At 39.9% G+C, this 26,873-nt stretch overlaps 26 non-coding genes across 26 annotated transcripts; all 26 read right to left on the bottom strand.

Moving 5' to 3' along the window:
* Positions 1–5,595: 5,595 nt before the first annotated feature.
* On the bottom strand, positions 5,596–5,668 carry trnav-uac. Its single transcript has one exon. It is a non-coding gene; the product is annotated as a tRNA-Val (tRNA).
* A 398-nt stretch (positions 5,669–6,066) lies between these two features.
* On the bottom strand, positions 6,067–6,139 carry trnav-uac. Its single transcript has one exon. It is a non-coding gene; the product is annotated as a tRNA-Val (tRNA).
* Positions 6,140–6,916: 777 nt separating this feature from the next.
* trnav-uac lies at positions 6,917–6,989 on the bottom strand. The gene has a single exon. It is a non-coding gene; the product is annotated as a tRNA-Val (tRNA).
* A 776-nt stretch (positions 6,990–7,765) lies between these two features.
* Positions 7,766–7,838, bottom strand: trnav-uac. The gene has a single exon. It is a non-coding gene; the product is annotated as a tRNA-Val (tRNA).
* A 780-nt stretch (positions 7,839–8,618) lies between these two features.
* Positions 8,619–8,691, bottom strand: trnav-uac. The gene has a single exon. It is a non-coding gene; the product is annotated as a tRNA-Val (tRNA).
* A 776-nt stretch (positions 8,692–9,467) lies between these two features.
* On the bottom strand, positions 9,468–9,540 carry trnav-uac. Its single transcript has one exon. It is a non-coding gene; the product is annotated as a tRNA-Val (tRNA).
* Positions 9,541–10,317: 777 nt separating this feature from the next.
* trnav-uac lies at positions 10,318–10,390 on the bottom strand. Its single transcript has one exon. It is a non-coding gene; the product is annotated as a tRNA-Val (tRNA).
* Positions 10,391–11,167: 777 nt separating this feature from the next.
* Positions 11,168–11,240, bottom strand: trnav-uac. Its single transcript has one exon. It is a non-coding gene; the product is annotated as a tRNA-Val (tRNA).
* A 449-nt stretch (positions 11,241–11,689) lies between these two features.
* trnav-uac lies at positions 11,690–11,761 on the bottom strand. The gene has a single exon. It is a non-coding gene; the product is annotated as a tRNA-Val (tRNA).
* Positions 11,762–12,538: 777 nt separating this feature from the next.
* On the bottom strand, positions 12,539–12,611 carry trnav-uac. The gene has a single exon. It is a non-coding gene; the product is annotated as a tRNA-Val (tRNA).
* A 777-nt stretch (positions 12,612–13,388) lies between these two features.
* On the bottom strand, positions 13,389–13,461 carry trnav-uac. Its single transcript has one exon. It is a non-coding gene; the product is annotated as a tRNA-Val (tRNA).
* A 777-nt stretch (positions 13,462–14,238) lies between these two features.
* trnav-uac lies at positions 14,239–14,311 on the bottom strand. The gene has a single exon. It is a non-coding gene; the product is annotated as a tRNA-Val (tRNA).
* A 777-nt stretch (positions 14,312–15,088) lies between these two features.
* On the bottom strand, positions 15,089–15,161 carry trnav-uac. The gene has a single exon. It is a non-coding gene; the product is annotated as a tRNA-Val (tRNA).
* Positions 15,162–15,937: 776 nt separating this feature from the next.
* On the bottom strand, positions 15,938–16,010 carry trnav-uac. The gene has a single exon. It is a non-coding gene; the product is annotated as a tRNA-Val (tRNA).
* Positions 16,011–16,787: 777 nt separating this feature from the next.
* trnav-uac lies at positions 16,788–16,860 on the bottom strand. The gene has a single exon. It is a non-coding gene; the product is annotated as a tRNA-Val (tRNA).
* A 777-nt stretch (positions 16,861–17,637) lies between these two features.
* On the bottom strand, positions 17,638–17,710 carry trnav-uac. Its single transcript has one exon. It is a non-coding gene; the product is annotated as a tRNA-Val (tRNA).
* Positions 17,711–18,486: 776 nt separating this feature from the next.
* Positions 18,487–18,559, bottom strand: trnav-uac. The gene has a single exon. It is a non-coding gene; the product is annotated as a tRNA-Val (tRNA).
* A 777-nt stretch (positions 18,560–19,336) lies between these two features.
* On the bottom strand, positions 19,337–19,409 carry trnav-uac. The gene has a single exon. It is a non-coding gene; the product is annotated as a tRNA-Val (tRNA).
* Positions 19,410–20,185: 776 nt separating this feature from the next.
* Positions 20,186–20,258, bottom strand: trnav-uac. Its single transcript has one exon. It is a non-coding gene; the product is annotated as a tRNA-Val (tRNA).
* A 777-nt stretch (positions 20,259–21,035) lies between these two features.
* On the bottom strand, positions 21,036–21,108 carry trnav-uac. The gene has a single exon. It is a non-coding gene; the product is annotated as a tRNA-Val (tRNA).
* Positions 21,109–21,885: 777 nt separating this feature from the next.
* trnav-uac lies at positions 21,886–21,958 on the bottom strand. The gene has a single exon. It is a non-coding gene; the product is annotated as a tRNA-Val (tRNA).
* A 777-nt stretch (positions 21,959–22,735) lies between these two features.
* trnav-uac lies at positions 22,736–22,808 on the bottom strand. Its single transcript has one exon. It is a non-coding gene; the product is annotated as a tRNA-Val (tRNA).
* A 777-nt stretch (positions 22,809–23,585) lies between these two features.
* On the bottom strand, positions 23,586–23,658 carry trnav-uac. Its single transcript has one exon. It is a non-coding gene; the product is annotated as a tRNA-Val (tRNA).
* A 777-nt stretch (positions 23,659–24,435) lies between these two features.
* trnav-uac lies at positions 24,436–24,508 on the bottom strand. Its single transcript has one exon. It is a non-coding gene; the product is annotated as a tRNA-Val (tRNA).
* Positions 24,509–25,285: 777 nt separating this feature from the next.
* trnav-uac lies at positions 25,286–25,358 on the bottom strand. Its single transcript has one exon. It is a non-coding gene; the product is annotated as a tRNA-Val (tRNA).
* Positions 25,359–26,135: 777 nt separating this feature from the next.
* trnav-uac lies at positions 26,136–26,208 on the bottom strand. The gene has a single exon. It is a non-coding gene; the product is annotated as a tRNA-Val (tRNA).
* Between the last annotated feature and the right edge of the window lie 665 nt (positions 26,209–26,873).

The raw sequence follows: 26,873 nt of genomic DNA, 5'->3' as shown, positions 1-26,873 counted from the left end.
TCACACTTAAGGGGAAACTCTTTGAGGTGGAAGTGTCTATTTAGAGGTTGCTGACTAAAGCGGGGCCCTGGAGAGAGCGTTTTGAAAAAATGGAGAAATTTGAAAAGATGCAAAAGACTCAAAGAGCAGGTTCCCTATCGCAACAGGAAGCCCAGCACTACCAGCTGTTCTGCTTCATCTGATACAGAAGGGAAATTTAAAAAGACTGAAGCCCCAAGCAGGAGTTTGAAGTGAGACCATCAACTGGCAGCATATGGCGTTTGATTTGAAGGATGTCCCAAAGCAGGGAAGGAAAAAAGGAGGACATTAAACAGTGGCCGCAAGTTACATCAGTGGTCCCAGAGAGTTTCCACTTCACTCAGGAAGAATTTCCTCCATTGTCATCAGTAGCCAAACAGCAAGAACCATCACAGAGCCAGAGGCCACAAGAGGATGTTACTCTAGCAATGGAAGTATCGTCCAATCAGTCAGCTGCGAGTGGCATGTCTGGGGTGGTGCTGAATGCTGGCACTGCAAGAAGCAGTGGTGATGGGCACACAAGAGGTGTTGGTGGTGGATAATAAAGAGTCTGGGAAAACTGGGCCTACAAAAGCACAGCAGGCACATGGTACTGAGGGCCAAACATCTACTGAGCAAGCTACATCTTATGGGGTGGACCCTAAAGCACCAGGAAGGTTTTGGGAGAGAAGGAGATTATTTCCTGCAGATGAAGGGCCCTCGTTTGGTGGTCAGGCATTCCGTAGGAAAAACTGTGTCAAGCTGATGTGGGATGGGAACAGAGAATGCCCCAAACAGAACCTACATTATTAGGAGACTGCTAGACCTGGATGCCTGTATTGTGCAATTTGTTACAGAATGGGATGTTGGTTTCAAAATCCCACCTGGGTTAGATGCATTTTGGCAGCTTTTTGGGACTCTAAAAACACAGCCTGAATGGCAGAATGTTAAGGCCATGCCAATATCTAAGCCAGTGATAAAAAAACATCACCATCATTGTTAAAAATGAAGGTGTACCTGTGGATGATGTGCTCACGTGGCTGAAATGGCAGTGCACAGTTCTCTCCCTGTTAGCCCGTGTACTTGAAGATGATGTGTGGACAGGGGGCTGGAAAACTGAGGTCAAGCTTACGGTGATTAACGTCCCCCGACATCTGCCTAACACTTTTTTCATAGGCAAAGTAAAGTGCATCTGCTTCTATGCTGGCCAGGCCAAAAGATGCTTTAAATGTGGATCACTTAATCACCTGGCCAGTTCCTGTGCTGTAGAGAAGTGTATCCTCTGTGGTAAAATAGGCCATACAAAGAGGTTCTGTAAGGACAATAATTGTAACCTGTGTGGTAATATGGGGGCATCCTCACCGCTTGTGCCCTATGGCCTCTCATAATAAAAATAGAAATAGTCTTGTGGTGGAAAATCAAGTAGTGCAGGAAGAAGACCAACTATTGATAGAGGCTGTTCATGAGATAGAAAACCAGCAGAGAGAGTAAATACAGCAAAGGCACGAGGGCACAAAACCTAACCAACTCCAACAGAGAGAGAGAGAGAGAGAGAGAGAGAGAGAAGAGAGGACCAGGATGGTGCATGGAGGAAGGTACAACATCAGAGAGGGCAGACTCCTACTCACAGGGAGGTAGATCAGAGATCACCACCACAGCCATGCCCATCAGGTGCCACAAAAGGCTTCTCAAACTGTGATAGGCCCCATAATCTCTCCAGATCCAGACACACCCTCCAGGTACAGTAAATCCTGAAACCCACCCAATGTATCAGTGAGACTCCTGTATCAATCTCAGAGGAATCCCCCTACAAAAAGAAGAAAACGTACTCTGCAAGAATCACAGACCCCTAGTAAAGAAAACTGGCAAGTAGTTACAGGCTCTAGTAAAGTAAAAAAGACCCCTGGAGTCATGTGCTTTAGTCCAGAGACATTCAATCGCTATTCCCAACTACAAAACGATGATTTGGATGAGGATGACTCTTGGGGGTCAAAGATGGAGAGGGAAGAATTTCAGAGAATAGATCATGAGATCTGAGAAACATGGCTCTTAGGCCACTGTGATGTTGTGATGTGTGTGTCATGACAGTAAGTTTATTAGTAGTATGCGCCAATGCATAGTTCTGTTTGGCAGTCATCATCTACAGCTCATAGGAGGGACTGAGAAGCTATCCAGCTAAGGGCACAATCAGGTCTGGACTTCCAAGTACAGACATGGGCGTAACCACTGAGGAAGCAGACCCTGCGGCTGCAGGGGGACCAGGAGGCATAGGGGCCCAATGAGGCCAAAATAATGCTGAATTTCAACATGTATTGGAAAAACACGTCAACCTCTGGACATGCTGGGGGCCCTAAAATCAATCTGCTGTGGGGCCCAGCAATATCCAGCCACACCACTGTATAGAGGGGTCCCACTAATTAGTGACTTTATATAGCATCTTACGGCAGCCCCTCAGGCATTAGCCAGAACCTACAGATTGCCAGTCTGGACCAGGGCACAATGCATATAGGGTTATTTCAGCCAAGAGAAGACAGTTGCGTGCTTATTTGCCTTATTACTGTCTCTGTCAGGACCTGTAAAATCACACATCCACACCCCCATGCACATATATGCAGATGGCCCATACACATATACATACACACATGTATATAAATACACGCATACACACATGTATATAAATACACGCATACACATAATACAAACACATGTAAGACTCTTATGCAGAACACTTACACGTTACAGTTAACCATTGGTTAAGCATTCTGAAGGTATTGGCCTTCTTAGGATAAGCATACTCCTCAGATGATTAGACAACCTAGTCTTATATAGAGCCATCATAAGTGATCCTTTAGAGACCACCAACAGGGTGTAGAGCCATGGTGCTAGCATGTATTACCCCACATGCCTTATCATAGCAAATTATTACAAAGGCCTCTGTGAGGGCCCGGAGATACTGCTCTCTAGCAGAGTATATGTAGGGAATCCGAGCAAAATCATTGCACTTATCCCTGTAACGGCAGAGAGCCTGTGTGTGTGTGCTGTTAACTGTTACCGAGCAACCAGCTATTCAGTGCAGTAGGAAGTGACACAGCAGCTAAGGAGTGGCTGGCAGGAAAAGGAAGTCACAGAGACTGGCAAAAGAAGAAAGCCTGGCATAGAGAGCCGCATGGTGGACAGAGAAAGAAGCAAGAGAGCTGCTGGTGGGACCAGAGAGCTGAGAGGCTGCACCACAAGTATTCATTTGGATCAGGCTGGCACAGGGAAGCCACATACTGTGCCTGGAGAGACAGAGAGTGTGAGAGGAATCCAGACTGGAGGAACAACCAGCAGGAGATTCCTATCTGAGCATCCAAAGGGGCTGGTAATCACACTGTGTGCCTGAATGTGCTGGATTCACCTAAAGAGAGATCTGAAGTATCCAAAGAGGATTTGTGAGTATCCTGTTTAAAGGGAGAGTACCCTAAAGAGCGCTGAAGATAAACAGGCTGTGTATTAAAGGACTTTACCTTTTTCCTTAGTTAGCTAGACAGATTGTGCTAGCAAGTTAGTTAGTGAGGCCCTATTGCCACCGGTTAGGAGTGCTGCATGTATTAGGTGCCCATTTATTTTAGATAAACTGTTATTTAGTTTAACCAATAGTGTGTGTGTGTTATGACTGTATTTCCTAGTGGGGCCAACCATAGGTCATTCCCGGATCCCACTAGGTGGAGGCACTGCGCTAGTAAGTACCAGGTACCCAGTCTCTCCCAATACCAGTGCGGAGTGGCTCAGGTTTGTCCCATGTCATCAGGTAAGCGCCACACGTGGAGTGTAACACAGACAAAGGGGTGTTGAAAGGGTTACATATACTAACCAACCCCAGAGCTCCAGCTATGGATATTGAATAATACTTCCTATTATTCACAGGAATCACCCGATTATACTCAGCTGGTGTCTGTACAGAGGAATCACATAATTACGCTCAGTGGGGGTCACCAGTGGAACCCGCCAAATAAACTCAGCTGCTGTCTATAGAAGCAGGTAACTAAAAGCAACTGCTGTGGTTACGCAGAGGCAAATTGAATAATTGGTATCTCTTACCAGAGCCCAAATATACCACCATTAATATCTGAAAGGTACAAGGTAGAGGTTTTTGGTTTTTTTTTACATTACCTCTACCTTAGGAAAGTCTGCTGAGGGAGGCAGCTGGCCATGGAACATGCCCTCCATTTAAAAGACAAGAAAAACAAAAAGAAAACAGGAGGCAGTAAGGCTCAGGTCCCTAACTAATTATGCCTAATAACAGGCTGACCTTCTAACTGCCACCTCCCTCGCCCATCTGTATATATAAATAAAATAAAGGGTGTGTAGGGGCCACATACACCACTGCCACTGGAAGCCTTTTGGGCAGGCCAGGAGGGCACCCTGTATGGGGGACAAGCACTTGCCATTGAATGCTCTGAGAGCAATACAGAAAAGCAACTGAAACACAGGCAGACCAGTAGTAGCAAACATTGCACACCAGTGTAACACCTATTTGGCCCATACAGGGTTAATTCACCAGCTAGTGCGATAGAGCATGGGTTACACGTGACTCTAACACTTAAAGTTAGGGCTTTCAATATATGGAAGATTAAAGGTGTGGCGTAGTGTAACTACAACTCCCACGGGCTACTGTGCAGTAACAAAAGACTTGGGTGCTAGGAGGTTCTTAATAAAATAGGAATGAGGTTTATTGAACTATGCACGAGGCAAGTGACATCAGGTTTCTACTTTGACTTTCTACTAGAGCGACACAGGCATTTCATGAGGAAGAACCTCCATTAGGCATTTGCAGAATTCACACACATTCTCTCCTGGAAGTTGTCAGGAAAGCGGCTTCTACCCTACAGTCCCTCTTCACTAAGGTCCCTGACTGGAGGCAACACATAGAGCCTCTGGGAAGCTACTCCCATACTGCAAATCCTTGTTGGAGCTTCAGCTGCTCTTTCTCTCTCACCTCTCTGCCTTTCTCTCCTAGAGAGACTATGATAAGTCTCCCTAGTGTAACTACTCCTCATTCACGGGGTTACCTGGTCCCCGACTTGGACACAAGCCTTCTTCTGGGCCTGGTGTACTCAGCCCCTCTGAGCTCACCCAGCTGGATCAGCATCCAGAGGCAAAAGAGGAAAAAACCACTCCCTGCACACACTATATAGCAGTTTAGCAGGAAGCTGTTACAGATCTCCTGGCAGATCACTCTAAGAAAAAGGGTGGGGGCCTTAAAGCTGCAGGGCACATTAACCCAAAGGGGCCTCTACACCAGCTTAATGGTGGGCATTTCATATCTGGGCTGTTCCAGAGGATTTTTGATAAGGAAGACTGTCCCAAGTGCCCCAAAACATGGTGGTGAAGTTGCCAAAACAGTGCAAAAGCAGAGTTGTCTTTCACATTATTGGTTTTTAAGTGGGTAACTTGATTTTATGTATTTTCCCAGCCTGACAAATGTCAGGTTTGTTTTCTTTTATAATGTACTCTATTGAATTTCTACAAAGATGCTCAGATTTAGTTGATGGCAACTGAGCTTTGATTTTTGGTTATTTCTGATGGCTGATTGTGAGAATTGCTAGCAGTAAAGTATGATTTCACTGGGGATTGAACCCAGGACCTTCTGCATGTAAAGCAGACGTGATAACCACTACACTATGAAACCATTGCATGTGGAGGTGGTGAGCATTGGTTGCCAGATTTTTACTTTCTAATCATCGCTGATACCACTGTTTCATTCCAAACAATAAAAAAATCAACAATTAAAACTTGACAATTTGCTTAGTTGTAGGAGAACCATCAAGCAAAATCGGCATCAATGTGCTAATACTGTCCATGCTCAATAGCAGTTTCAAAGCTACCCCATACATATCTGGACTATTTTTAGAGAGTTGTAGATTGGAACAGCAGTCTCAAGTTATGTTTTCTAGTCAAAGCCAACAAATAAACAATTCAACTCTATTGAATTTCTACAAAGTCAATCAGCTTTAGTTGTTGGCAATTGAGCTTCTGTTTTGTTGCCATTTCTGATGGCTGATTGTGAGAATTGCTACCAGTAAAGTATGGTTTCACTGGGGATTGAACCCAGAACCTTCTGCATGTAAAGCAGACGTGATAATCACTACACTATGGAACCATTGCATGTGACACTGGTGAGCATTGGTTGCCAGATTTTTACTTTCTAATCATCGCTGATACCACTGTTTGAAAGGTACTACTTTCATTCCAAACAATTAAAAAAATCAACAATTAAAAATTGACAATTTGCTTGTTCATTTCTTTACTTAATTTTCACCTTTTTATCCTTAGTTGTAGGAGAACCATCAGGCCAAATCGGCATCAATGTGCTAATACTGTCCATGCTCAATAGCAGTTTCAAAGCCCCCCCATACATATCTGGACTATTTTCTGAGGGTTATAGATTTGAAAGGCGGTCTCAAGTTTTGTTTTCTAGTCAAAACTAACAAATAAACAATTTTTTACTAATTTTCTCTACTTCATTTTAACCCTTTTTTTCAAAGATGTAGAAGAGCCACCAGGCATGGACTGCATCAATGTGCTAATCTTGTCCATACTCAATAGGAGTTTTGAAGCCACCCACTTTATATCTGGGCTATTCCAGAGGGTTTTTGATAAGGAAGCCGGCAGTCCCAAGTGCCTCACAACATGATGGTTAAGTTGCCAAAACAGTGCAAAAGTGCAGCTTTTTTTCACATTATTGGTTTTTGAGCGGGTAACATGATTTTATGTATTTTCCCAGCCTGACAAATGCCAGGTTTGTTTTCTTTTATAATCTACTCTATTGAATTTCTACAAAGTCGCTCAGATTTAGTTGTTGGTCTTCTTTGGTTGTTGGCAACTGAGCTTCTGTTTTTGGCCGTTTCTGATTGTGAGAAAAGCTACCAGTGAAGCTTGGTTTCACTGGGGATTGAACCCAGGACCTTCTGCGTGTAAAGCAGACGTGATAACCACTACACTATGAAACCATTGCATGTGGAGCTGGTGAGCATTGGTTGCCAGATTTTTACTTTCTAATCACCGCCGATACCACTGTTTGAAAGGTACTACTTTCATTCCAAACAATTAAAAAAATCAACAATTAAAAATTGACAATTTGCTTGTTCATTTCTTTACTTAATTTTCACCTTTTTATCCTGTGTTGTAGGAGAACCATCAAGCAAAATCGGCATCAATGTGCTAATACTGTCCATGCTCAATAGCAGTTTCAAAGCCCCCCCATACATATCTGGACTATTTTCTGAGGGTTATAGATTGGAAAGGCAGTCTCAAGTTTTGTTTTCTAGTCAAAACCAACAAATAAACAATTTTTTACTAATTTTCTCTACTTCATTTTAACCCTTTTTTTCTAAGATGTAGAAGAGCCACCAGGCATGGACTGCATCAATGTGCTAATCTTGTCCATACTCAATAGGAGTTTTGAAGCCACCCACTTTCTATCTGGGCTATTCCAGAGGGTTTTTGATAAGGAAGCCGGCATTCCCAAGTGCCTCACAACATGATGGTTAAGTTGCCAAAACAGTGCAAAAGCGCAGCTTTTTATCACATTATTGGTTTTTGAGCGGGTAACTTGATTTTATGTATTTTCCCAGCCTGACAAATGCCAGGTTTGTTTTCTTTTATAATCTACTCTATTGAATTTCTACAAAGTCGCTCAGATTTAGTTGTTGGTCTTCTTTGGTTGTTGGCAACTGAGCTTCTGTTTTTGGCCATTTCTGATTGTGAGAAAAGCTACCAGTAAAGTTGGTTTCACTGGGGATTGAACCCAGGACCTTCTGCGTGTAAAGCAGACGTGATAACCACTACACTATGAAACCATTGCATGTGGAGCTGGTGAGCATTGGTTGCCAGATTTTTACTTTCTAATCACCGCCGATACCACTGTTTGAAAGGTACTACTTTCATTCCAAACAATTAAAAAATCAACAATTAAAAATTGACAATTTGCTTGTTCATTTCTTTACTTAATTTTCACCTTTTTATCCTGTGTTGTAGGAGAACCATCAAGCAAAATCGGCATCAATGTGCTAATACTGTCCATGCTCAATAGCAGTTTCAAAGCCCCCCATACATATCTGGACTATTTTCTGAGGGTTATAGATTGGAAAGGCAGTCTCAAGTTTTGTTTTCTAGTCAAAACCAACACAACAAATAAACAATTTTTTACTAATTTTCTCTACTTCATTTTAACCCTTTTTTTCTAAGATGTAGAAGAGCCACCAGGCATGGACTGCATCAATGTGCTAATCTTGTCCATACTCAATAGGAGTTTTGAAGCCACCCACTTTCTATCTGGGCTATTCCAGAGGGTTTTTGATAAGGAAGCCGGCATTCCCAAGTGCCTCACAACATGATGGTTAAGTTGCCAAAACAGTGCAAAAGCGCAGCTTTTTATCACATTATTGGTTTTTGAGCGGGTAACTTGATTTTATGTATTTTCCCAGCCTGACAAATGCCAGGTTTGTTTTCTTTTATAATCTACTCTATTGAATTTCTACAAAGTCGCTCAGATTGAGTTGTTGGTCTTCTTTGGTTGTTGGCAACTGAGCTTCTGTTTTTGGCCATTTCTGATTGTGAGAAAAGCTACCAGTGAAGCTTGGTTTCACTGGGGATTGAACCCAGGACCTTCTGCGTGTAAAGCAGACGTGATAACCACTACACTATGAAACCATTGCATGTGGAGCTGGTGAGCATTGGTTGCCAGATTTTTACTTTCTAATCACCGCCGATACCACTGTTTGAAAGGTACTACTTTCATTCCAAACAATTAAAAAAATCAACAATTAAAAATTGACAATTTGCTTGTTCATTTCTTTACTTAATTTTCACCTTTTTATCCTGTGTTGTAGGAGAACCATCAAGCAAAATCGGCATCAATGTGCTAATACTGTCCATGCTCAATAGCAGTTTCAAAGCCCCCCCATACATATCTGGACTATTTTCTGAGGGTTATAGATTGGAAAGGCAGTCTCAAGTTTTGTTTTCTAGTCAAAACCAACAAATAAACAATTTTTTACTAATTTTCTCTACTTCATTTTAACCCTTTTTTTCTAAGATGTAGAAGAGCCACCAGGCATGGACTGCATCAATGTGCTAATCTTGTCCATACTCAATAGGAGTTTTGAAGCCACCCACTTTCTATCTGGGCTATTCCAGAGGGTTTTTGATAAGGAAGCCGGCATTCCCAAGTGCCTCACAACATGATGGTTAAGTTGCCAAAACAGTGCAAAAGCGCAGCTTTTTTCACATTATTGGTTTTTGAGCGGGTAACTTGATTTTATGTATTTTCCCAGCCTGACAAATGCCAGGTTTGTTTTCTTTTATAATCTACTCTATTGAATTTCTACAAAGTCGCTCAGATTTAGTTGTTGGTCTTCTTTGGTTGTTGGCAACTGAGCTTCTGTTTTTGGCCATTTCTGATTGTGAGAAAAGCTACCAGTGAAGCTTGGTTTCACTGGGGATTGAACCCAGGACCTTCTGCGTGTAAAGCAGACGTGATAACCACTACACTATGAAACCATTGCATGTGGAGCTGGTGAGCATTGGTTGCCAGATTTTTACTTTCTAATCACCGCCGATACCACTGTTTGAAAGGTACTACTTTCATTCCAAACAATTAAAAAAATCAACAATTAAAAATTGACAATTTGCTTGTTCATTTCTTTACTTAATTTTCACCTTTTTATCCTGTGTTGTAGGAGAACCATCAAGCAAAATCGGCATCAATGTGCTAATACTGTCCATGCTCAATAGCAGTTTCAAAGCCCCCCCATACATATCTGGACTATTTTCTGAGGGTTATAGATTGGAAAGGCAGTCTCAAGTTTTGTTTTCTAGTCAAAACCAACAAATAAACAATTTTTTACTAATTTTCTCTACTTCATTTTAACCCTTTTTTTCTAAGATGTAGAAGAGCCACCAGGCATGGACTGCATCAATGTGCTAATCTTGTCCATACTCAATAGGAGTTTTGAAGCCACCCACTTTCTATCTGGGCTATTCCAGAGGGTTTTTGATAAGGAAGCCGGCATTCCCAAGTGCCTCACAACATGATGGTTAAGTTGCCAAAACAGTGCAAAAGCGCAGCTTTTTTTCACATTATTGGTTTTTGAGCGGGTAACTTGATTTTATGTATTTTCCCAGCCTGACAAATGCCAGGTTTGTTTTCTTTTATAATCTACTCTATTGAATTTCTACAAAGTCGCTCAGATTGAGTTGTTGGTCTTCTTTGGTTGTTGGCAACTGAGCTTCTGTTTTTGGCCATTTCTGATTGTGAGAAAAGCTACCAGTGAAGCTTGGTTTCACTGGGGATTGAACCCAGGCCCTTCTGCGTGTAAAGCAGACGTGATAACCACTACACTATGAAACCATTGCATGTGGAGCTGGTGAGCATTGGTTGCCAGATTTTTACTTTCTAATCACCGCCGATACCACTGTTTGAAAGGTACTACTTTCATTCCAAACAATTAAAAAAATCAACAATTAAAAATTGACAATTTGCTTGTTCATTTCTTTACTTAATTTTCACCTTTTTATCCTGTGTTGTAGGAGAACCATCAAGCAAAATCGGCATCAATGTGCTAATACTGTCCATGCTCAATAGCAGTTTCAAAGCCCCCCCATACATATCTGGACTATTTTCTGAGGGTTATAGATTGGAAAGGCAGTCTCAAGTTTTGTTTTCTAGTCAAAACCAACAAATAAACAATTTTTTACTAATTTTCTCTACTTCATTTTAACCCTTTTTTTCTAAGATGTAGAAGAGCCACCAGGCATGGACTGCATCAATGTGCTAATCTTGTCCATACTCAATAGGAGTTTTGAAGCCACCCACTTTCTATCTGGGCTATTCCAGAGGGTTTTTGATAAGGAAGCCGGCAGTCCCAAGTGCCTCACAACATGATGGTTAAGTTGCCAAAACAGTGCAAAAGCGCAGCTTTTTTTCACATTATTGGTTTTTGAGCGGGTAACTTGATTTTATGTATTTTCCCAGCCTGACAAATGCCAGGTTTGTTTTCTTTTATAATCTACTCTATTGAATTTCTACAAAGTCGCTCAGATTTAGTTGTTGGTCTTCTTTGGTTGTTGGCAACTGAGCTTCTGTTTTTGGCCATTTCTGATTGTGAGAAAAGCTACCAGTGAAGCTTGGTTTCACTGGGGATGGAACCCAGGACCTACTGCGTGTAAAGCAGATGTGATATCCACTACACTATAAAACCCTTGCATGTGGAGCTGGTGAGCATTGGTTGCCAGATTTTATCTTTCTACTCACGGCTGATACCACTGTTTGCAAGATAGTACTTTCATTCCAAACAATAAAAAAATCAACAATTTAAACTTGACAATTTGCTTGTTCAATTCTTTTCTTAAGCTTCACCTTTTTACCCTTAGTTGTAGGAGAACAATCAGGCAAAATGGGCATCAATGTGCTAATACTGTCCATGCTCAATAGCAGTTTCAAAGCTACCCCATACATATCTGGACTATTTTTAGAGAGTTGTAGATTGGAAAAGCAGTCTCAAATTATGTTTTCTAGTCAAAGCCAACAAATAAACAATTCAACTCTATTGAATTTCTACAAAGTCACTCAGCTTTAGTTGTTGGCAATTGAGCTTCTGTTTTGCAGCCATTTCCGATGGCTGATTGTGAGAAAGCTACCAGTAAAGTATGGTTTCACTGGGGATTGAACCAGGACCTTCTGCGTGTAAAGCAGACGTGATAACCACTACACTATGAAACCATTGCATGTGGAGCTGGTGAGCATTGGTTGCCAGATTTTTACTTTCTAATCACCGCCGATACCACTGTTTGAAAGGTACTACTTTCATTCCAAACAATTAAAAAAATCAACAATTAAAAATTGACAATTTGCTTGTTCATTTCTTTACTTAATTTTCACCTTTTTATCCTGTGTTGTAGGAGAACCATCAAGCAAAATCGGCATCAATGTGCTAATACTGTCCATGCTCAATAGCAGTTTCAAAGCCCCCCCATACATATCTGGACTATTTTCTGAGGGTTATAGATTGGAAAGGCAGTCTCAAGTTTTGTTTTCTAGTCAAAACCAACAAATAAACAATTTTTTACTAATTTTCTCTACTTCATTTTAACCCTTTTTTTTCTAAGATGTAGAAGAGCCACCAGGCATGGACTGCATCAATGTGCTAATCTTGTCCATACTCAATAGGAGTTTTGAAGCCACCCACTTTCTATCTGGGCTATTCCAGAGGGTTTTTGATAAGGAAGCCGGCATTCCCAAGTGCCTCACAACATGATGGTTAAGTTGCCAAAACAGTGCAAAAGCGCAGCTTTTTTCACATTATTGGTTTTTGAGCGGGTAACTTGATTTTATGTATTTTCCCAGCCTGACAAATGCCAGGTTTGTTTTCTTTTATAATCTACTCTATTGAATTTCTACAAAGTCGCTCAGATTTAGTTGTTGGTCTTCTTTGGTTGTTGGCAACTGAGCTTCTGTTTTTGGCCATTTCTGATTGTGAGAAAAGCTACCAGTGAAGCTTGGTTTCACTGGGGATTGAACCCAGGACCTTCTGCGTGTAAAGCAGACGTGATAACCACTACACTATGAAACCATTGCATGTGGAGCTGGTGAGCATTGGTTGCCAGATTTTTACTTTCTAATCACCGCCGATACCACTGTTTGAAAGGTACTACTTTCATTCCAAACAATTAAAAAAATCAACAATTAAAAATTGACAATTTGCTTGTTCATTTCTTTACTTAATTTTCACCTTTTTATCCTGTGTTGTAGGAGAACCATCAAGCAAAATCGGCATCAATGTGCTAATACTGTCCATGCTCAATAGCAGTTTCAAAGCCCCCCCATACATATCTGGACTATTTTCTGAGGGTTATAGATTGGAAAGGCAGTCTCAAGTTTTGTTTTCTAGTCAAAACCAACAAATAAACAATTTTTTACTAATTTTCTCTACTTCATTTTAACCCTTTTTTTCTAAGATGTAGAAGAGCCACCAGGCATGGACTGCATCAATGTGCTAATCTTGTCCATACTCAATAGGAGTTTTGAAGCCACCCACTTTCTATCTGGGCTATTCCAGAGGGTTTTTGATAAGGAAGCCGGCATTCCCAAGTGCCTCACAACATGATGGTTAAGTTGCCAAAACAGTGCAAAAGCGCAGCTTTTTATCACATTATTGGTTTTTGAGCGGGTAACTTGATTTTATGTATTTTCCCAGCCTGACAAATGCCAGGTTTGTTTTCTTTTATAATCTACTCTATTGAATTTCTACAAAGTCGCTCAGATTTAGTTGTTGGTCTTCTTTGGTTGTTGGCAACTGAGCTTCTGTTTTTGGCCATTTCTGATTGTGAGAAAAGCTACCAGTGAAGCTTGGTTTCACTGGGGATTGAACCCAGGACCTTCTGCGTGTAAAGCAGACGTGATAACCACTACACTATGAAACCATTGCATGTGGAGCTGGTGAGCATTGGTTGCCAGATTTTTACTTTCTAATCACCGCCGATACCACTGTTTGAAAGGTACTACTTTCATTCCAAACAATTAAAAAAATCAACAATTAAAAATTGACAATTTGCTTGTTCATTTCTTTACTTAATTTTCACCTTTTTATCCTGTGTTGTAGGAGAACCATCAAGCAAAATCGGCATCAATGTGCTAATACTGTCCATGCTCAATAGCAGTTTCAAAGCCCCCCCATACATATCTGGACTATTTTCTGAGGGTTATAGATTGGAAAGGCAGTCTCAAGTTTTGTTTTCTAGTCAAAACCAACAAATAAACAATTTTTTACTAATTTTCTCTACTTCATTTTAACCCTTTTTTTCTAAGATGTAGAAGAGCCACCAGGCATGGACTGCATCAATGTGCTAATCTTGTCCATACTCAATAGGAGTTTTGAAGCCACCCACTTTCTATCTGGGCTATTCCAGAGGGTTTTTGATAAGGAAGCCGGCATTCCCAAGTGCCTCACAACATGATGGTTAAGTTGCCAAAACAGTGCAAAAGCGCAGCTTTTTATCACATTATTGGTTTTTGAGCGGGTAACTTGATTTTATGTATTTTCCCAGCCTGACAAATGCCAGGTTTGTTTTCTTTTATAATCTACTCTATTGAATTTCTACAAAGTCGCTCAGATTTAGTTGTTGGTCTTCTTTGGTTGTTGGCAACTGAGCTTCTGTTTTTGGCCATTTCTGATTGTGAGAAAAGCTACCAGTGAAGCTTGGTTTCACTGGGGATTGAACCCAGGACCTTCTGCGTGTAAAGCAGACGTGATAACCACTACACTATGAAACCATTGCATGTGGAGCTGGTGAGCATTGGTTGCCAGATTTTTACTTTCTAATCACCGCCGATACCACTGTTTGAAAGGTACTACTTTCATTCCAAACAATTAAAAAAATCAACAATTAAAAATTGACAATTTGCTTGTTCATTTCTTTACTTAATTTTCACCTTTTTATCCTGTGTTGTAGGAGAACCATCAAGCAAAATCGGCATCAATGTGCTAATACTGTCCATGCTCAATAGCAGTTTCAAAGCCCCCCCATACATATCTGGACTATTTTCTGAGGGTTATAGATTGGAAAGGCAGTCTCAAGTTTTGTTTTCTAGTCAAAACCAACAAATAAACAATTTTTTACTAATTTTCTCTACTTCATTTTAACCCTTTTTTTCTAAGATGTAGAAGAGCCACCAGGCATGGACTGCATCAATGTGCTAATCTTGTCCATACTCAATAGGAGTTTTGAAGCCACCCACTTTCTATCTGGGCTATTCCAGAGGGTTTTTGATAAGGAAGCCGGCATTCCCAAGTGCCTCACAACATGATGGTTAAGTTGCCAAAACAGTGCAAAAGCGCAGCTTTTTATCACATTATTGGTTTTTGAGCGGGTAACTTGATTTTATGTATTTTCCCAGCCTGACAAATGCCAGGTTTGTTTTCTTTTATAATCTACTCTATTGAATTTCTACAAAGTCGCTCAGATTTAGTTGTTGGTCTTCTTTGGTTGTTGGCAACTGAGCTTCTGTTTTTGGCCATTTCTGATTGTGAGAAAAGCTACCAGTGAAGCTTGGTTTCACTGGGGATTGAACCCAGGACCTTCTGCGTGTAAAGCAGACGTGATAACCACTACACTATGAAACCATTGCATGTGGAGCTGGTGAGCATTGGTTGCCAGATTTTTACTTTCTAATCACCGCCGATACCACTGTTTGAAAGGTACTACTTTCATTCCAAACAATTAAAAAAATCAACAATTAAAAATTGACAATTTGCTTGTTCATTTCTTTACTTAATTTTCACCTTTTTATCCTGTGTTGTAGGAGAACCATCAAGCAAAATCGGCATCAATGTGCTAATACTGTCCATGCTCAATAGCAGTTTCAAAGCCCCCCCATACATATCTGGACTATTTTCTGAGGGTTATAGATTGGAAAGGCAGTCTCAAGTTTTGTTTTCTAGTCAAAACCAACAAATAAACAATTTTTTACTAATTTTCTCTACTTCATTTTAACCCTTTTTTTCTAAGATGTAGAAGAGCCACCAGGCATGGACTGCATCAATGTGCTAATCTTGTCCATACTCAATAGGAGTTTTGAAGCCACCCACTTTCTATCTGGGCTATTCCAGAGGGTTTTTGATAAGGAAGCCGGCATTCCCAAGTGCCTCACAACATGATGGTTAAGTTGCCAAAACAGTGCAAAAGCGCAGCTTTTTTCACATTATTGGTTTTTGAGCGGGTAACTTGATTTTATGTATTTTCCCAGCCTGACAAATGCCAGGTTTGTTTTCTTTTATAATCTACTCTATTGAATTTCTACAAAGTCGCTCAGATTTAGTTGTTGGTCTTCTTTGGTTGTTGGCAACTGAGCTTCTGTTTTTGGCCATTTCTGATTGTGAGAAAAGCTACCAGTGAAGCTTGGTTTCACTGGGGATTGAACCCAGGACCTTCTGCGTGTAAAGCAGACGTGATAACCACTACACTATGAAACCATTGCATGTGGAGCTGGTGAGCATTGGTTGCCAGATTTTTACTTTCTAATCACCGCCGATACCACTGTTTGAAAGGTACTACTTTCATTCCAAACAATTAAAAAAATCAACAATTAAAAATTGACAATTTGCTTGTTCATTTCTTTACTTAATTTTCACCTTTTTATCCTGTGTTGTAGGAGAACCATCAAGCAAAATCGGCATCAATGTGCTAATACTGTCCATGCTCAATAGCAGTTTCAAAGCCCCCCCATACATATCTGGACTATTTTCTGAGGGTTATAGATTGGAAAGGCAGTCTCAAGTTTTGTTTTCTAGTCAAAACCAACAAATAAACAATTTTTTACTAATTTTCTCTACTTCATTTTAACCCTTTTTTTCTAAGATGTAGAAGAGCCACCAGGCATGGACTGCATCAATGTGCTAATCTTGTCCATACTCAATAGGAGTTTTGAAGCCACCCACTTTCTATCTGGGCTATTCCAGAGGGTTTTTGATAAGGAAGCCGGCATTCCCAAGTGCCTCACAACATGATGGTTAAGTTGCCAAAACAGTGCAAAAGCGCAGCTTTTTATCACATTATTGGTTTTTGAGCGGGTAACTTGATTTTATGTATTTTCCCAGCCTGACAAATGCCAGGTTTGTTTTCTTTTATAATCTACTCTATTGAATTTCTACAAAGTCGCTCAGATTTAGTTGTTGGTCTTCTTTGGTTGTTGGCAACTGAGCTTCTGTTTTTGGCCATTTCTGATTGTGAGAAAAGCTACCAGTGAAGCTTGGTTTCACTGGGGATTGAACCCAGGACCTTCTGCGTGTAAAGCAGACGTGATAACCACTACACTATGAAACCATTGCATGTGGAGCTGGTGAGCATTGGTTGCCAGATTTTTACTTTCTAATCACCGCCGATACCACTGTTTGAAAGGTACTACTTTCATTCCAAACAATTAAAAAAATCAACAATTAAAAATTGACAATTTGCTTGTTCATTTCTTTACTTAATTTTCACCTTTTTATCCTGTGTTGTAGGAGAACCATCAAGCAAAATCGGCATCAATGTGCTAATACTGTCCATGCTCAATAGCAGTTTCAAAGCCCCCCCATACATATCTGGACTATTTTCTGAGGGTTATAGATTGGAAAGGCAGTCTCAAGTTTTGTTTTCTAGTCAAAACCAACAAATAAACAATTTTTTACTAATTTTCTCTACTTCATTTTAACCCTTTTTTTCTAAGATGTAGAAGAGCCACCAGGCATGGACTGCATCAATGTGCTAATCTTGTCCATACTCAATAGGAGTTTTGAAGCCACCCACTTTCTATCTGGGCTATTCCAGAGGGTTTTTGATAAGGAAGCCGGCATTCCCAAGTGCCTCACAACATGATGGTTAAGTTGCCAAAACAGTGCAAAAGCGCAGCTTTTTTTCACATTATTGGTTTTTGAGCGGGTAACTTGATTTTATGTATTTTCCCAGCCTGACAAATGCCAGGTTTGTTTTCTTTTATAATCTACTCTATTGAATTTCTACAAAGTCGCTCAGATTTAGTTGTTGGTCTTCTTTGGTTGTTGGCAACTGAGCTTCTGTTTTTGGCCATTTCTGATTGTGAGAAAAGCTACCAGTGAAGCTTGGTTTCACTGGGGATTGAACCCAGGACCTTCTGCGTGTAAAGCAGACGTGATAACCACTACACTATGAAACCATTGCATGTGGAGCTGGTGAGCATTGGTTGCCAGATTTTTACTTTCTAATCACCGCCGATACCACTGTTTGAAAGGTACTACTTTCATTCCAAACAATTAAAAAATCAACAATTAAAAATTGACAATTTGCTTGTTCATTTCTTTACTTAATTTTCACCTTTTTATCCTGTGTTGTAGGAGAACCATCAAGCAAAATCGGCATCAATGTGCTAATACTGTCCATGCTCAATAGCAGTTTCAAAGCCCCCCCATACATATCTGGACTATTTTCTGAGGGTTATAGATTGGAAAGGCAGTCTCAAGTTTTGTTTTCTAGTCAAAACCAACAAATAAACAATTTTTTACTAATTTTCTCTACTTCATTTTAACCCTTTTTTTCTAAGATGTAGAAGAGCCACCAGGCATGGACTGCATCAATGTGCTAATCTTGTCCATACTCAATAGGAGTTTTGAAGCCACCCACTTTCTATCTGGGCTATTCCAGAGGGTTTTTGATAAGGAAGCCGGCATTCCCAAGTGCCTCACAACATGATGGTTAAGTTGCCAAAACAGTGCAAAAGCGCAGCTTTTTTTCACATTATTGGTTTTTGAGCGGGTAACTTGATTTTATGTATTTTCCCAGCCTGACAAATGCCAGGTTTGTTTTCTTTTATAATCTACTCTATTGAATTTCTACAAAGTCGCTCAGATTTAGTTGTTGGTCTTCTTTGGTTGTTGGCAACTGAGCTTCTGTTTTTGGCCATTTCTGATTGTGAGAAAAGCTACCAGTGAAGCTTGGTTTCACTGGGGATTGAACCCAGGACCTTCTGCGTGTAAAGCAGACGTGATAACCACTACACTATGAAACCATTGCATGTGGAGCTGGTGAGCATTGGTTGCCAGATTTTTACTTTCTAATCACCGCCGATACCACTGTTTGAAAGGTACTACTTTCATTCCAAACAATTAAAAAAATCAACAATTAAAAATTGACAATTTGCTTGTTCATTTCTTTACTTAATTTTCACCTTTTTATCCTGTGTTGTAGGAGAACCATCAAGCAAAATCGGCATCAATGTGCTAATACTGTCCATGCTCAATAGCAGTTTCAAAGCCCCCCCATACATATCTGGACTATTTTCTGAGGGTTATAGATTGGAAAGGCAGTCTCAAGTTTTGTTTTCTAGTCAAAACCAACAAATAAACAATTTTTTACTAATTTTCTCTACTTCATTTTAACCCTTTTTTTCTAAGATGTAGAAGAGCCACCAGGCATGGACTGCATCAATGTGCTAATCTTGTCCATACTCAATAGGAGTTTTGAAGCCACCCACTTTCTATCTGGGCTATTCCAGAGGGTTTTTGATAAGGAAGCCGGCATTCCCAAGTGCCTCACAACATGATGGTTAAGTTGCCAAAACAGTGCAAAAGCGCAGCTTTTTATCACATTATTGGTTTTTGAGCGGGTAACTTGATTTTATGTATTTTCCCAGCCTGACAAATGCCAGGTTTGTTTTCTTTTATAATCTACTCTATTGAATTTCTACAAAGTCGCTCAGATTGAGTTGTTGGTCTTCTTTGGTTGTTGGCAACTGAGCTTCTGTTTTTGGCCATTTCTGATTGTGAGAAAAGCTACCAGTGAAGCTTGGTTTCACTGGGGATTGAACCCAGGACCTTCTGCGTGTAAAGCAGACGTGATAACCACTACACTATGAAACCATTGCATGTGGAGCTGGTGAGCATTGGTTGCCAGATTTTTACTTTCTAATCACCGCCGATACCACTGTTTGAAAGGTACTACTTTCATTCCAAACAATTAAAAAAATCAACAATTAAAAATTGACAATTTGCTTGTTCATTTCTTTACTTAATTTTCACCTTTTTATCCTGTGTTGTAGGAGAACCATCAAGCAAAATCGGCATCAATGTGCTAATACTGTCCATGCTCAATAGCAGTTTCAAAGCCCCCCCATACATATCTGGACTATTTTCTGAGGGTTATAGATTGGAAAGGCAGTCTCAAGTTTTGTTTTCTAGTCAAAACCAACAAATAAACAATTTTTTACTAATTTTCTCTACTTCATTTTAACCCTTTTTTTCTAAGATGTAGAAGAGCCACCAGGCATGGACTGCATCAATGTGCTAATCTTGTCCATACTCAATAGGAGTTTTGAAGCCACCCACTTTCTATCTGGGCTATTCCAGAGGGTTTTTGATAAGGAAGCCGGCATTCCCAAGTGCCTCACAACATGATGGTTAAGTTGCCAAAACAGTGCAAAAGCGCAGCTTTTTTCACATTATTGGTTTTTGAGCGGGTAACTTGATTTTATGTATTTTCCCAGCCTGACAAATGCCAGGTTTGTTTTCTTTTATAATCTACTCTATTGAATTTCTACAAAGTCGCTCAGATTTAGTTGTTGGTCTTCTTTGGTTGTTGGCAACTGAGCTTCTGTTTTTGGCCATTTCTGATTGTGAGAAAAGCTACCAGTGAAGCTTGGTTTCACTGGGGATTGAACCCAGGACCTTCTGCGTGTAAAGCAGACGTGATAACCACTACACTATGAAACCATTGCATGTGGAGCTGGTGAGCATTGGTTGCCAGATTTTTACTTTCTAATCACCGCCGATACCACTGTTTGAAAGGTACTACTTTCATTCCAAACAATTAAAAAAATCAACAATTAAAAATTGACAATTTGCTTGTTCATTTCTTTACTTAATTTTCACCTTTTTATCCTGTGTTGTAGGAGAACCATCAAGCAAAATCGGCATCAATGTGCTAATACTGTCCATGCTCAATAGCAGTTTCAAAGCCCCCCCATACATATCTGGACTATTTTCTGAGGGTTATAGATTGGAAAGGCAGTCTCAAGTTTTGTTTTCTAGTCAAAACCAACAAATAAACAATTTTTTACTAATTTTCTCTACTTCATTTTAACCCTTTTTTTCTAAGATGTAGAAGAGCCACCAGGCATGGACTGCATCAATGTGCTAATCTTGTCCATACTCAATAGGAGTTTTGAAGCCACCCACTTTCTATCTGGGCTATTCCAGAGGGTTTTTGATAAGGAAGCCGGCATTCCCAAGTGCCTCACAACATGATGGTTAAGTTGCCAAAACAGTGCAAAAGCGCAGCTTTTTATCACATTATTGGTTTTTGAGCGGGTAACTTGATTTTATGTATTTTCCCAGCCTGACAAATGCCAGGTTTGTTTTCTTTTATAATCTACTCTATTGAATTTCTACAAAGTCGCTCAGATTTAGTTGTTGGTCTTCTTTGGTTGTTGGCAACTGAGCTTCTGTTTTTGGCCATTTCTGATTGTGAGAAAAGCTACCAGTGAAGCTTGGTTTCACTGGGGATTGAACCCAGGACCTTCTGCGTGTAAAGCAGACGTGATAACCACTACACTATGAAACCATTGCATGTGGAGCTGGTGAGCATTGGTTGCCAGATTTTTACTTTCTAATCACCGCCGATACCACTGTTTGAAAGGTACTACTTTCATTCCAAACAATTAAAAAAATCAACAATTAAAAATTGACAATTTGCTTGTTCATTTCTTTACTTAATTTTCACCTTTTTATCCTGTGTTGTAGGAGAACCATCAAGCAAAATCGGCATCAATGTGCTAATACTGTCCATGCTCAATAGCAGTTTCAAAGCCCCCCCATACATATCTGGACTATTTTCTGAGGGTTATAGATTGGAAAGGCAGTCTCAAGTTTTGTTTTCTAGTCAAAACCAACAAATAAACAATTTTTTACTAATTTTCTCTACTTCATTTTAACCCTTTTTTTCTAAGATGTAGAAGAGCCACCAGGCATGGACTGCATCAATGTGCTAATCTTGTCCATACTCAATAGGAGTTTTGAAGCCACCCACTTTCTATCTGGGCTATTCCAGAGGGTTTTTGATAAGGAAGCCGGCATTCCCAAGTGCCTCACAACATGATGGTTAAGTTGCCAAAACAGTGCAAAAGCGCAGCTTTTTATCACATTATTGGTTTTTGAGCGGGTAACTTGATTTTATGTATTTTCCCAGCCTGACAAATGCCAGGTTTGTTTTCTTTTATAATCTACTCTATTGAATTTCTACAAAGTCGCTCAGATTTAGTTGTTGGTCTTCTTTGGTTGTTGGCAACTGAGCTTCTGTTTTTGGCCATTTCTGATTGTGAGAAAAGCTACCAGTGAAGCTTGGTTTCACTGGGGATTGAACCCAGGACCTTCTGCGTGTAAAGCAGACGTGATAACCACTACACTATGAAACCATTGCATGTGGAGCTGGTGAGCATTGGTTGCCAGATTTTTACTTTCTAATCACCGCCGATACCACTGTTTGAAAGGTACTACTTTCATTCCAAACAATTAAAAAAATCAACAATTAAAAATTGACAATTTGCTTGTTCATTTCTTTACTTAATTTTCACCTTTTTATCCTGTGTTGTAGGAGAACCATCAAGCAAAATCGGCATCAATGTGCTAATACTGTCCATGCTCAATAGCAGTTTCAAAGCCCCCCCATACATATCTGGACTATTTTCTGAGGGTTATAGATTGGAAAGGCAGTCTCAAGTTTTGTTTTCTAGTCAAAACCAACAAATAAACAATTTTTTACTAATTTTCTCTACTTCATTTTAACCCTTTTTTTCTAAGATGTAGAAGAGCCACCAGGCATGGACTGCATCAATGTGCTAATCTTGTCCATACTCAATAGGAGTTTTGAAGCCACCCACTTTCTATCTGGGCTATTCCAGAGGGTTTTTGATAAGGAAGCCGGCATTCCCAAGTGCCTCACAACATGATGGTTAAGTTGCCAAAACAGTGCAAAAGCGCAGCTTTTTATCACATTATTGGTTTTTGAGCGGGTAACTTGATTTTATGTATTTTCCCAGCCTGACAAATGCCAGGTTTGTTTTCTTTTATAATCTACTCTATTGAATTTCTACAAAGTCGCTCAGATTTAGTTGTTGGTCTTCTTTGGTTGTTGGCAACTGAGCTTCTGTTTTTGGCCATTTCTGATTGTGAGAAAAGCTACCAGTGAAGCTTGGTTTCACTGGGGATTGAACCCAGGACCTTCTGCGTGTAAAGCAGACGTGATAACCACTACACTATGAAACCATTGCATGTGGAGCTGGTGAGCATTGGTTGCCAGATTTTTACTTTCTAATCACCGCCGATACCACTGTTTGAAAGGTACTACTTTCATTCCAAACAATTAAAAAAATCAACAATTAAAAATTGACAATTTGCTTGTTCATTTCTTTACTTAATTTTCACCTTTTTATCCTGTGTTGTAGGAGAACCATCAAGCAAAATCGGCATCAATGTGCTAATACTGTCCATGCTCAATAGCAGTTTCAAAGCCCCCCCATACATATCTGGACTATTTTCTGAGGGTTATAGATTGGAAAGGCAGTCTCAAGTTTTGTTTTCTAGTCAAAACCAACAAATAAACAATTTTTTACTAATTTTCTCTACTTCATTTTAACCCTTTTTTTCTAAGATGTAGAAGAGCCACCAGGCATGGACTGCATCAATGTGCTAATCTTGTCCATACTCAATAGGAGTTTTGAAGCCACCCACTTTCTATCTGGGCTATTCCAGAGGGTTTTTGATAAGGAAGCCGGCATTCCCAAGTGCCTCACAACATGATGGTTAAGTTGCCAAAACAGTGCAAAAGCGCAGCTTTTTATCACATTATTGGTTTTTGAGCGGGTAACTTGATTTTATGTATTTTCCCAGCCTGACAAATGCCAGGTTTGTTTTCTTTTATAATCTACTCTATTGAATTTCTACAAAGTCGCTCAGATTTAGTTGTTGGTCTTCTTTGGTTGTTGGCAACTGAGCTTCTGTTTTTGGCCATTTCTGATTGTGAGAAAAGCTACCAGTGAAGCTTGGTTTCACTGGGGATTGAACCCAGGACCTTCTGCGTGTAAAGCAGACGTGATAACCACTACACTATGAAACCATTGCATGTGGAGCTGGTGAGCATTGGTTGCCAGATTTTTACTTTCTAATCACCGCCGATACCACTGTTTGAAAGGTACTACTTTCATTCCAAACAATTAAAAAAATCAACAATTAAAAATTGACAATTTGCTTGTTCATTTCTTTACTTAATTTTCACCTTTTTATCCTGTGTTGTAGGAGAACCATCAAGCAAAATCGGCATCAATGTGCTAATACTGTCCATGCTCAATAGCAGTTTCAAAGCCCCCCCATACATATCTGGACTATTTTCTGAGGGTTATAGATTGGAAAGGCAGTCTCAAGTTTTGTTTTCTAGTCAAAACCAACAAATAAACAATTTTTTACTAATTTTCTCTACTTCATTTTAACCCTTTTTTTCTAAGATGTAGAAGAGCCACCAGGCATGGACTGCATCAATGTGCTAATCTTGTCCATACTCAATAGGAGTTTTGAAGCCACCCACTTTCTATCTGGGCTATTCCAGAGGGTTTTTGATAAGGAAGCCGGCATTCCCAAGTGCCTCACAACATGATGGTTAAGTTGCCAAAACAGTGCAAAAGCGCAGCTTTTTTTCACATTATTGGTTTTTGAGCGGGTAACTTGATTTTATGTATTTTCCCAGCCTGACAAATGCCAGGTTTGTTTTCTTTTATAATCTACTCTATTGAATTTCTACAAAGTCGCTCAGATTTAGTTGTTGGTCTTCTTTGGTTGTTGGCAACTGAGCTTCTGTTTTTGGCCATTTCTGATTGTGAGAAAAGCTACCAGTGAAGCTTGGTTTCACTGGGGATTGAACCCAGGACCTTCTGCGTGTAAAGCAGACGTGATAACCACTACACTATGAAACCATTGCATGTGGAGCTGGTGAGCATTGGTTGCCAGATTTTTACTTTCTAATCACCGCCGATACCACTGTTTGAAAGGTACTACTTTCATTCCAAACAATTAAAAAAATCAACAATTAAAAATTGACAATTTGCTTGTTCATTTCTTTACTTAATTTTCACCTTTTTATCCTGTGTTGTAGGAGAACCATCAAGCAAAATCGGCATCAATGTGCTAATACTGTCCATGCTCAATAGCAGTTTCAAAGCCCCCCCATACATATCTGGACTATTTTCTGAGGGTTATAGATTGGAAAGGCAGTCTCAAGTTTTGTTTTCTAGTCAAAACCAACAAATAAACAATTTTTTACTAATTTTCTCTACTTCATTTTAACCCTTTTTTTCTAAGATGTAGAAGAGCCACCAGGCATGGACTGCATCAATGTGCTAATCTTGTCCATACTCAATAGGAGTTTTGAAGCCACCCACTTTCTATCTGGGCTATTCCAGAGGGTTTTTGATAAGGAAGCCGGCATTCCCAAGTGCCTCACAACATGATGGTTAAGTTGCCAAAACAGTGCAAAAGCGCAGCTTTTTTTCACATTATTGGTTTTTGAGCGGGTAACTTGATTTTATGTATTTTCCCAGCCTGACAAATGCCAGGTTTGTTTTCTTTTATAATCTACTCTATTGAATTTCTACAAAGTCGCTCAGATTTAGTTGTTGGTCTTCTTTGGTTGTTGGCAACTGAGCTTCTGTTTTTGGCCATTTCTGATTGTGAGAAAAGCTACCAGTGAAGCTTGGTTTCACTGGGGATTGAACCCAGGACCTTCTGCGTGTAAAGCAGACGTGATAACCACTACACTATGAAACCATTGCATGTGGAGCTGGTGAGCATTGGTTGCCAGATTTTTACTTTCTAATCACCGCCGATACCACTGTTTGAAAGGTACTACTTTCATTCCAAACAATTAAAAAAATCAACAATTAAAAATTGACAATTTGCTTGTTCATTTCTTTACTTAATTTTCACCTTTTTATCCTGTGTTGTAGGAGAACCATCAAGCAAAATCGGCATCAATGTGCTAATACTGTCCATGCTCAATAGCAGTTTCAAAGCCCCCCCATACATATCTGGACTATTTTCTGAGGGTTATAGATTGGAAAGGCAGTCTCAAGTTTTGTTTTCTAGTCAAAACCAACAAATAAACAATTTTTTACTAATTTTCTCTACTTCATTTTAACCCTTTTTTTCTAAGATGTAGAAGAGCCACCAGGCATGGACTGCATCAATGTGCTAATCTTGTCCATACTCAATAGGAGTTTTGAAGCCACCCACTTTCTATCTGGGCTATTCCAGAGGGTTTTTGATAAGGAAGCCGGCATTCCCAAGTGCCTCACAACATGATGGTTAAGTTGCCAAAACAGTGCAAAAGCGCAGCTTTTTATCACATTATTGGTTTTTGAGCGGGTAACTTGATTTTATGTATTTTCCCAGCCTGACAAATGCCAGGTTTGTTTTCTTTTATAATCTACTCTATTGAATTTCTACAAAGTCGCTCAGATTTAGTTGTTGGTCTTCTTTGGTTGTTGGCAACTGAGCTTCTGTTTTTGGCCATTTCTGATTGTGAGAAAAGCTACCAGTGAAGCTTGGTTTCACTGGGGATTGAACCCAGGACCTTCTGCGTGTAAAGCAGACGTGATAACCACTACACTATGAAACCATTGCATGTGGAGCTGGTGAGCATTGGTTGCCAGATTTTTACTTTCTAATCACCGCCGATACCACTGTTTGAAAGGTACTACTTTCATTCCAAACAATTAAAAAAATCAACAATTAAAAATTGACAATTTGCTTGTTCATTTCTTTACTTAATTTTCACCTTTTTATCCTGTGTTGTAGGAGAACCATCAAGCAAAATCGGCATCAATGTGCTAATACTGTCCATGCTCAATAGCAGTTTCAAAGCCCCCCCATACATATCTGGACTATTTTCTGAGGGTTATAGATTGGAAAGGCAGTCTCAAGTTTTGTTTTCTAGTCAAAACCAACAAATAAACAATTTTTTACTAATTTTCTCTACTTCATTTTAACCCTTTTTTTCTAAGATGTAGAAGAGCCACCAGGCATGGACTGCATCAATGTGCTAATCTTGTCCATACTCAATAGGAGTTTTGAAGCCACCCACTTTCTATCTGGGCTATTCCAGAGGGTTTTTGATAAGGAAGCCGGCATTCCCAAGTGCCTCACAACATGATGGTTAAGTTGCCAAAACAGTGCAAAAGCGCAGCTTTTTATCACATTATTGGTTTTTGAGCGGGTAACTTGATTTTATGTATTTTCCCAGCCTGACAAATGCCAGGTTTGTTTTCTTTTATAATCTACTCT

Source organism: Xenopus laevis, chromosome 6S, assembly GCF_017654675.1.
Source record: "Xenopus laevis strain J_2021 chromosome 6S, Xenopus_laevis_v10.1, whole genome shotgun sequence".
Lineage (NCBI taxonomy): Eukaryota > Metazoa > Chordata > Amphibia > Anura > Pipidae > Xenopus > Xenopus laevis.
The sequence above is the reverse complement of the archived record's forward strand: the minus strand, read 5'-3'. Positions and strand labels throughout refer to the sequence as shown.